We start from the raw sequence: 10,491 nt of genomic DNA, 5'->3' as shown, positions 1-10,491 counted from the left end.
GATACAAAGCACATTCAAGCAAAAAAAGAGACATTTCAAACATCAGATAAAGTTGTCTATGGAGCAACTTGATTCAGCCCAATGTGCGGCGTCGAACAAATTCTACGAAATTTTCCTACAGTTTTAAAAACTTTTATGTTAAAACATTTTTAAATGCAACGTTTCAAGTAAAAAAAAAAGAAAGAGTCCTTTCATAAAAAAAGAAAAAGAAACAGGTGGCTTATTTTGAAATTTATAAGAGTTTAAACTTGGTAGCTATATGTAGAATACTCAATCGCATAATACTGTAAAGATTTTAACTATAATGTAAGTAATTAATAGAAATATTAAAATAAAGTTGGTTCTCATTGTTACCAGTACAAAAATTGGTGAAATTTCCACATTTGAGTCTCCACAATATTGCAAATTATACCCGTAATTATAACGTAATCTATTGTTACGGAATCTACATTTTTTTTTATAAATATAAAAATGAAAATTAATTAAAATAATAATAATTATTCCTCGAGTTTAACTAACCTACAATAGTAATTGCTGGAATACCCGACCTTTGCCCTCTCTATACGCTTGCTATTGTTATCCTAAGACAACACCGAGTATAAGCCGCTCAACACACCCTCAATAACCACTACAGTGCTAATGTTACAAACACTTCTTTCTAGTATATTAGTACCTTACAGTAGCTTGAAATTTACTTCTTATCTTACTAACATACATACGACACTTTGAATCGATGTTTGTTAGAGTTTGTTGCCTAAATTGCTGAACGGATCTCGATAATATTTAGCATATATGTCTTGAATACGACATAGGCTGCTTACTATTTTTATTCGAAACGCGGGCACAAGCTAGTTAACTGTAAATGCGATACTTTGGATTGATAAATCGATGTTTAAGGTTACTTATTTTACTCTTGAACGGTTGAGCAGATCCCAATAGTGATGACAATTTAGAGTAACATTAATCCTACGAATTTGGTTTGAGGTTATTAAAAGATTTTTACTAAAACTATCAAATCTTAACAATATTAAGTTAATCGTCCATTTAAAGAGATATTGTATAATTATTTTGTACATTAGAAAATACTTTATAATGCGTTATCCACTGGTACTGTACAATAGAAAACTTTGTTTACTGTAAATCGATTTTCCGTCAAAGTTCCGTCCCCAGGTGTTGCTGGGGAACACCTGAAATTATCTTGACGCTTTATTGGCGGCTCGATTGTGTACATTAAAATGTCTCCAAAAGTTTCACGGAGAAGTCCTTTGTCTTTTATTGTAATTTATTGTTCGTGTTCCATGTAATAGGCCTTTGATGATTAGAAGTTGGATTTGTTTTAATTATTTGTAAATTAACTGGTGTAACGCTGGTTAAGAATTAATAGAATATAATTGAAATTAACAGTTTTCCTTGTATTTAACTAAGAATACTTATTAAAAGGAAAAATAAGGTTTATATCACAAAAGGACAGACGTGGCGATTATAAAATACTTATTGACTTAACAATGACGAAATTAAATACACGAGTAAAACTTAGATAATAGACATTTTGTATTTATCGTTTTGACACCAAATAATTTTTCCAATAAATGAAATGAGCTGTAGAAAAAGAGGAGGTAAAAATAAAACTACAAAATATGATATGGCAACACTGCATTTAGTGCATTTTATTTTAAAGATAATAAAACGACCTATTTAATACCATAGAATATTAGAATATAATATTTTCAGGACTATGAATATCATTAAAGGTTTTGGTGTTCATCATCATCTCCCCTGCCTTATCCTGCCCCGTAGGGTCGGCACACCGGGTTTTCGTCCTCCAAGCACTATATCATCCCTCATCTCAGTCATCACTCCCTTCTTGTATTTCGAGTATCAAAAACCCTTACCTCGTTGTTTTGGCTTACTTATTTTGCGGTCGGCTGCCTGCCTGTCGCCATAGTTTTTGGTGTTAAAATATCTTAATATTTTTGGTATTAAAAAGGTTGTTGTTTTGGTTAACACCTGTATAACAATCAATTTAGGTCGAAATATTATTTAAATAACTATAACTACGTTTATAAATTGTGTATATATCACATGTGATTGTTATTTTGCTGTCAATGTATGCATTAATATGAACCAATTCATCAATTTTGTTTATTTTAAGATTCCATTATGTTCTTGACGTTCGTCTTGGTTTCTAATACAATTTTATTTTTTATATTTCACTGAGTGATCGATAATTAACACATTATTGCCCTTTAAATTTTATTTTATTAGCCATTTCGTATCCTTGGAAATATTATCCTACCTTTCACTACTTATCGAAAAATAAAAGATACATCAAGAGAAAAGTTTCGTAATACATGTATTGTCTTTTTTATTACACGAATCTTAATACTAAATTACCCTAATTCTGAATACTATTATCCATTATTTAATAATTGTAATTAGGAAATCGTAAACTCATTTTAAAAGTAAAATAATTTACAAACAAATTTATAGCTGATTACTAATTAAATTTACAATGAATTATATAAATATAAATTATTACAAATATAGTAAAATAAACTCTATATTTTTTAAATAGCATAATAAAAGAAATTTAGTAAACATACTTAAGATAAGCGTCTTTACGGGTCCTAAGTTAGGCACATAATAGCTAGCAAACGATTATTTACTAATAATAATTTATATAATATGCTACCTATTATTCAGTCACATCGATCTTAAGTAAGCATTTATGCAATGCAGAAATAAACTGCATGATAAAACCTTTTATAAGACAAACTGTTATTCAATATTATAAGATTAACATCAAAGATCCAAAGCAGCTAAACTATAATAAAATAAAACACTAACGCTGCGCCAAGCTTCGCGAACAAACAAATGCATTCTATTCCCGAATTTGTGTGTTCGTGTAATGTAAATACCTCTATATAAATATTTTCAAAACAAAAGGATTTTCTTATGAATTGTAACTAATGCTGAACTATGCTTGGTTACCCTCGATTCTCGGAAAATACTAAACATTTCTTTTACTAACACTTGTGTCCCAAAATGTTTCAATTTTCTTGCAACAAGATTATCTTTTTAATTCGACTAATTGGTATAAAATGACTACTATTATTTTCTTTCATACTACGTTCTTATAAGGCTTCTTTACAATAAACTCCTACGTTGATCTGAAAAAGAAAAGAGTTTTAAATTTTAAACTAACATACCCGTCCATTACTTCTCTTCCCTTCTTCATTGTTTCATTTATTTTGTCCTAGGATAAGACATTAATAACAAGCAAACTGTATTTTTAGACATATTTTGTTGAGTAATATGTCGTAACGTAAAAGTTCCTTGTCAAGTAAAAGGATTCAGGATAAGCGGCCATTACAGGATGTGTTTTGTTCGAATAGCTAATAGAAGCCTTAAATTCCTTTTATAGGGATTCCAATGTTTGTATAAGGATTAATGAAGCTTAGGTAGAATAGGGATAGATGTGAGACTGTGTTTTAAAATAACTACAAAAGATTTAATGTGTTCATCCATTTCTATCTACATAGGTAATAAAATTGGAGTGTCTGTATAATATGAAAAGAATAATTCCAGATTTCGGGACGATGATGTATTTGCGTTGCTGATTACGAAGATCGCATTTAGTTTATTTTTGTCTGTCTGTCTGTAATCTCCGAAATAGCTTGGCCGATTTCAACCGAACTTTCATTGAAGGGTAGTTGACATAGTCGGACATATAACAGTTTACTTTTTCATGTTAATGTTGGGTGGACGAAGTTTCGAGCAACAGCTATTGTTGATACAAATCCATTTTGGACTTGGGGAATTGAATTTAAAATTTATACGGATTCAACCAATAGATGTAGTGTTTATTTATTTAAAATTTAAACAAAAGAACACATGTTTCTTTGAAGGAACAAAGTAACACTTACTCGTCAGTGCTTACGCTAGACCACATGAATAGGACATCCATCTTTGGTTTTGTGATTGTCGATCGGAGGTGATATAACCACATACGTATCTCTGCTTGTTGAGGCTTGCCTCTCAATATCTTCTCCAGCGAACGGTGGGGGTGGAGGGATGACGTCATCCACTTCATCCTCTGTTACCTCCTGCCTCTTACTGCGTCCCGGCATATAATTCATGACGCATGTGACCGCGATTAAAAACAAAAAGAATATAAACACCACATCGAACATTATTAGGAAGTTTATCATTACTAATTGCATCCTTCAATTCTGGTCACATCCTGTACCTCTGCATTTTATTTTATTTATACATTGATTACAGGCGTGAGCATTAGGCTTCAATTTCAGTACATCATATCGGTTTATTGTTATTCCTCTCGCAATGCAGCGTGATAATCTGAAACAGAGTGATTTTAACGTTAATTGAATAACTTTATGATGTTGACATTTAATTTTCTCTCGTAATACGAAAACTTCGATTGGTTTAAAAAAAATTGTAAAATATTTTTTTATTTCTCTTCGATTAATTGTTTTAATACAATTTTTTTTATAATTTTCGCATGTAATTTAACAATGAATCATTTTTAAATTGCGAAGAAGTATAAAATGCTTTTAAAATAAATCGTAATGAAAAATTCGGTAGGTGATCTGTCATTTTTTTCCCAATCCCTTTTATATTGAGTGCTTCTGCTTTCCCTTTGTTCGATAATAACGTCGCTAAGCAGTATCGTCCTGGGGTTCTCAGTACGAAAGAACGAGTATCGTATCTTTTTCGCTTAAATATTATTTTAGCGTAGCACACTTTTTGCATGATCTACATAATTTCAATTTATATTGCTTTAAACCATTCCATTTTTAAATTAATAGATTAAAGTTTTAATTTCATCATGACCTTTTATGTATTCTCTTAAAGGAATTGTTACAGTGATTAAAATATATCAAACTAGCTTTTGCCAGCGACTCCGTCTGCGTGTAATTAAAAAAAGAAAAGTGAGTAGCCTATATATTCTTCCAGACTTTAATAATAATAATAATAATAATTTAAAACTTTATTCTACATTTATTCCAAATTTCATCGAAATCCGTACAGTCTTTTAGGCTACAAACTCTAACAAACATCACTCAAACCAACCATCCACTTAAACTTTCGCATTTATAATATAAGTAAGATAATGGTCTTTGGTATATATTTTGCCAGTAATCAGTTTAGTTAATAGAAATTACTTAAGAAAATAAATTTTCAAACAATAAATTAAATTACTTCTATTGTTTATATGACGTGAAAATGTAATATTCAGTAGAGATAATTATTTCTGCATTTTTATAAGGATAAATGAAATGGAAAATCTCGTTATATTTAAGCCCGTGTAAACGCCATCTTGTGAATTTATCGTCAGAAATAATTTGAGCAAAGCTCTGGGATGAAACTCGCCCTGCTAATATCCGTCCTAGGATCGTTTGAATGAAACAGCAGGCTAACTCAAACGACATTTGTACACTTTATCGTGTTTTCAAATGGTAATTCATAATACTTTATTTTTGTAACCTAGTCTTTAAAGGTTTACTTCGGAATATAACCTTTGTTTGTACAACCTTTGTTGGTGGTACGAATTATGTAAATATGCAATAAGTAAATAAAAAACATATTGGATATTTTATATGAAAACTAGCTTTCGCCCGCGACTCCCTCCGCGTGAAATGAAAAAAAAAATCAAAGTGAATGGTCTGTGTGTTCTTACAGACTATCCTCTATCAAATTCGGTCCGGGAACCGTTCACCCGTTTAGGCTACAAACTCTAACAAAAATTCATCCAACTTTCACATTTATACGAGTATTCACATAATACGAGTATTAGTATGATGTAATTTTGTTAAATTACTGAAAAATTCACAAATGGCATGTAAAAGAACAATACGATATCATTAAATGAAGAAATGTTGTCTTTCGTAGTATATAAAAATATAATAATAACACTAAATAGTTCTCTGCTAAATTCATCTCTTTCCTATGATAAAAATGCAAAGTATCTTTAAACAAATCGTTCCATGAGGACGTTCTATTTTCAAGTTTCTATTTAATCAGAAAATTACGTTCAGAAATGTGAAAACTAAATGAAAATCTTATTCAATGAATCGTAGTTTCGTTCCTGTTAAAGTAAACAGAGCCCCCTGAGAGTGGCCTGTAATGATGACGGGCGTGTTACATTTGGCCCGACGGAATCAAGATGTGCCACATTTCCTTTTCTATTTTCTTGATGGTCGTTAGATGTTGAATGTTATGGTATTTTACACTACAAAGATAAGGACTTTTTTAAGGAATTGTGTTTTAGAGGATTCTCCCTAGTTTATAATGTCAGAAATATTGGAAATTGACAGTTTTCAGGAGTTACATATATTACAATGTTTATAACTTAGTTCTTACGAGAATTTGCTAACATTTCTGAGTTGATGGACAACGACATTAAAATAAAAATAAGAGAGTAACAAGCCAAGCTGTTAAAGAAAACATTTTTTCTTCTACTACTTTTATATTTGAACATTTTTAAAACAATATTAATAACCAAGTTAAAAATCAAAAAAATGTAAAAGCCATCAAAACAGAAATACAATTTTATCCCTCATATTATTTACGGGCAATCGATTTGAATTGTCCACTCTGTACACTTGACTTTAAATTTGATTAAAAAAAGTTGTATGAACAAACCAACATAATCAACATCGAGTAAAATACGTTCAATGGCTGATAAAATTAGATTTCATATTTCATATAAACGGCTCGTTAGCAATTTTATAGCTTTTATTTCATTATACGATAAACGTAAAAGTGATCCTACATCTATACTATAATAATAAAGCGTAAACACACACTACTTCGTGGCGTAGGATGTCAGCAATCACAGCAGGTTTTTAAATAATTCTTTCCTTAATAAAAAGCCCTATATTTACGACACGATTTTGGCTATATGTTTTCACGCTATTAAACATAGGGGTAAATAAATTGGAAAAAACCTTTGTGTGGCAAAAGGACAATAAACTACAAGCTAAGAATAAAGAAGCAAAGTTATTAATGGTAATTTTGACTTTTTCAATTGAGAATGTAACAAATGTAAACAATAAAATTAAAGTTGTTATAATTCCATGCGAATGAAACCGCACGGGAACAGCTAGTCTATTATGAAATTAAGTTGTAAATATCAAAAATCCATTTCCGACCGGTGCGTCTATAACAATTTTGCCACGTCACGGTCAGTTCCTATAACGTGATAAATTGCCCGTCAACTAAAATATGATAGGTTAGTCCATTAACTAAAATTTGTATGGACCTGCCTAGACGTGGGTTAACACGATTGCACAAAGCCGGCCTTTAATTCAATAAAACTTTAGGGTTGAGCGTTAGATGTTTATTAAATAACACGTTCTGAAACTAATCTCACTTCACGCATAGTTTACACGTAGTTTGCTTTACCAGATACCTTTACTAATTCGTCTTGACCATAACTTAGTTTAAGGGAGTATTCAGTGGTACACCTGTATGGGATAGGCTTAGAGAAATTACTATTAAATTAGAATTATAACTTAAATTAAATGTTACGATAACATTGTACTATGCCTTATCTACTGTAAGTTGCAAGTATGTAAGACAATGACATTTTTTTAAAATTATAAAACCTTTATTGCATTTATCAATGCTAAAAAGTTATGTTTTGAAATAAAGCCTTTTAAACCGTCGTTAGGAGAATCGTATCTTAATGACATTGTAATACCTCATAGAAATTCTAAAGGAAGCGACCGTCATATAAATATACGAGCGTCTCGTACAATAAACTTTAAACGATGTTTGTTGTACGATAAAACTAGAAAAAGTACTTGCCCTATTTATGTAAATAACGCGAATTCAGCTATGCTATTATTGGCTATTCGGTTTCTGGGAATGCGGACCGTGCTAGCCGGCGACGTCTCTCCGACCATCGGATTCCAATATTAAGACTAGTAAGAAAAGTTTACGGATACACAAACTAACAACAGAGTTAAATCGATTCTCGATTCACTCTTAATAAAGTTTCTAAATTGAGAACGGATTAGTTTTACTCGACACCATTAGGATACGTCACTGACAAATTACATATTTCGTAACTTTACCCATAAATTGTTTGTCGAATTTAAATTAATGGTATCTCTAGAGTTTCGTGAAATTAGTTTCGGATCTATTAATAAATCTGTTTGCCCAAATTTTACAATAAAGCTGGCTACAAACTGTCAGTTTTAAATACAATCGTAATGTATAATTAGGGTTGTACTGTTAAGGGAGAACTATCCTTAACTGGCTTAAGAAAAATAATGAACATTTATTTAAATAATAAGCAAATAATTTTGATGAGTAATGTTCTTCGTTTGCGGATTTCTTTATCTTCGAAAATTGCTTACGTTCACTTCCTTGAAATGCTTTTAACGGATCCGAGACTGAACTCGTGCTATTAAACTATTATTTAACCTAAAAGCATTCCCGGTAAAGGCTTTTTAAAGGCCTGAAGACATTTGATTGAAATTTTCTGATAAATTTTTTGGTAACAACTTAAACGCATCCTAGTGATACAAGTCTTATTTTGTATTAAATTATTTGAGTACATATTTAACATTTAACGTGTTCAAAATATCTAATCGATAAAGTTTTGCTTTAACTGTAGTCAGTCATTCCGAATCTAACAAGAACATCCTACTTGCTTCTATAGTCTAATTAAGTATGCTTTAACATTTCCAGACGTAATTTTTAAACGTGTTCTGAATTGGATAAAATAAACCTAGTTCGGTTACAAAATATTTTTTTCTCCAATATTGATAAAAAGGAACATAAAAAAATAGTAAGTACACAAAAATACTTCAAGGATGATGATTTGATTTGATTTTTATTGAAAGTATAAATAATAAAAAATTGAAAAAAAATCACAAAAAAGTTCATATCTTTCGTAGCTTGCACTGCCGTAAGAATAAAACAATTGTAAAAGTTTCTGGAATAAATTTCTACTTAAACTCTACAACTTTACTGTCTTTTTAAAACACCAATAAAATAAGTAATAAAAAATTACCTCTCGTAAATTGGTCCGAGTTAAAATTGATTGTAAAAATAATTCACAATTCCATAATGTACGGTCGCGAACTTTGCCCTCCCGAGCTTACGGAGTTAAGTTAGGGCGAGCGCGCCGGCCTGCGTCGGGCGGCGAACTGCTATCCCCTCGCCCCAGAAACCGCCCTCGCGTTCAAACCATGTTAGGGCGGACGTGTACCACGAACTTTGCCACACGAACGCAGTAACAGAGTTTTGAATTGCATTCATTTTAAGCTACTAAACGATGTCAGTGGCACATAGTTTTCATTAATTACAATTTATTTGCGAAACAATTTTTTTTCCGTTTATAATGAAAACTATCATGATTTGTTTTCCTGTTTAATAGAAAATAAATAAAAACAGATAATTTTTGAACTATTTACTCCGATAGTTCGACGAACTTAGAATAAGTTTTGTTTCTGAAAATAAGAGAAAATATCTGAGAATAAAAGAACCTTTGCAAGATATTTTTTAATTACAATTGCACTATTATTTTTTTACGCTTGCAATTTATTCTGAACAGTACACACGTATGTTTTTTGTTGTAAAAAGATATTAGTGTGTTCCAACCCTTATTGTGTCACTGTTTGAAACAAATGTCATTTTACGAGTAAAAAGCTTGTAAATGTCACGTTCGGTGTGTGACGGTCATGATTGAATTAACTTTTTTGGCGAAAAGGTATGACATCCAGGATTATTTTTTTATGAAGCTATGTTAAAGATACTTGAAATGCGATATCATTAAAAAGCTGGTATCCACGTTAACATTTTCAATTTATTGAACTTTGTTGTATTAACCTTCGGTTTACCCAATTCATCAATAAAAAACAATAAGTATTGCAAATGAATAATAGCATTGAAGCAAGTGTAATCAAATTTATCTCCTCTGCCATTTGCCAGAAAGTGTAACTTAATTGGTTTCCGCTTTCCCTCCCACTCCTGTCCGTCCCACTCCCTGTTCGTACAATCTTTGTTTGCAATGTTTCATTCAGCTTAATACAAGATGATATTTATAAATGTCTTTCCTTTTATGTATCTGATAAAGTAAAAAATATTTCGTAAAGCATCATATCACTTAGAATCTCTACGTTTGTGAGAGCGGTTTTGATTCTGAAACTGTTCCATAAATATGTTGAATTTTCCGATATTAAATATATCTATTTAAACTCTTTGATTTTTTAGATTATAAGCATAACACAGGGAGAGTTAATTATTAGTTCTGTGACAGTACCACAATATTTTATTCGGCGCACAAAAAGTCGAAGGTAACATTTATTCTTACTAAACTCATTGTATTACGGGGATTTATAGAAATTTTTAATCCACGTATCGTTTCTATCTAACTTGATATTGGAAGTTTTTATTTACAAAAGTTGTGTCACAATATTCGTTTTCTGTCAGTAGTTAAAAGTAGCTGTGCTCAGT

At 30.9% G+C, this 10,491-nt stretch overlaps 1 long non-coding RNA gene across 1 annotated transcript; it reads right to left on the bottom strand.

The window, feature by feature from the left end:
- Positions 1-2,784: 2,784 nt before the first annotated feature.
- LOC106101997 lies at positions 2,785-9,164 on the bottom strand. The gene is made up of 3 exons (XR_001225545.1): positions 9,047-9,164; positions 3,927-4,359; positions 2,785-3,170 (listed from the first exon to the last, which is right to left on the bottom strand). It is a non-coding gene; the product is annotated as an uncharacterized LOC106101997 (long non-coding RNA).
- Positions 9,165-10,491: the final 1,327 nt, after the last annotated feature.

Source organism: Papilio polytes, unplaced genomic scaffold (genome assembly GCF_000836215.1).
Source record: "Papilio polytes unplaced genomic scaffold, Ppol_1.0 DF823934.1, whole genome shotgun sequence".
Lineage (NCBI taxonomy): Eukaryota > Metazoa > Arthropoda > Insecta > Lepidoptera > Papilionidae > Papilio > Papilio polytes.
This window is presented reverse-complemented; position numbering and strand designations above follow the sequence as displayed.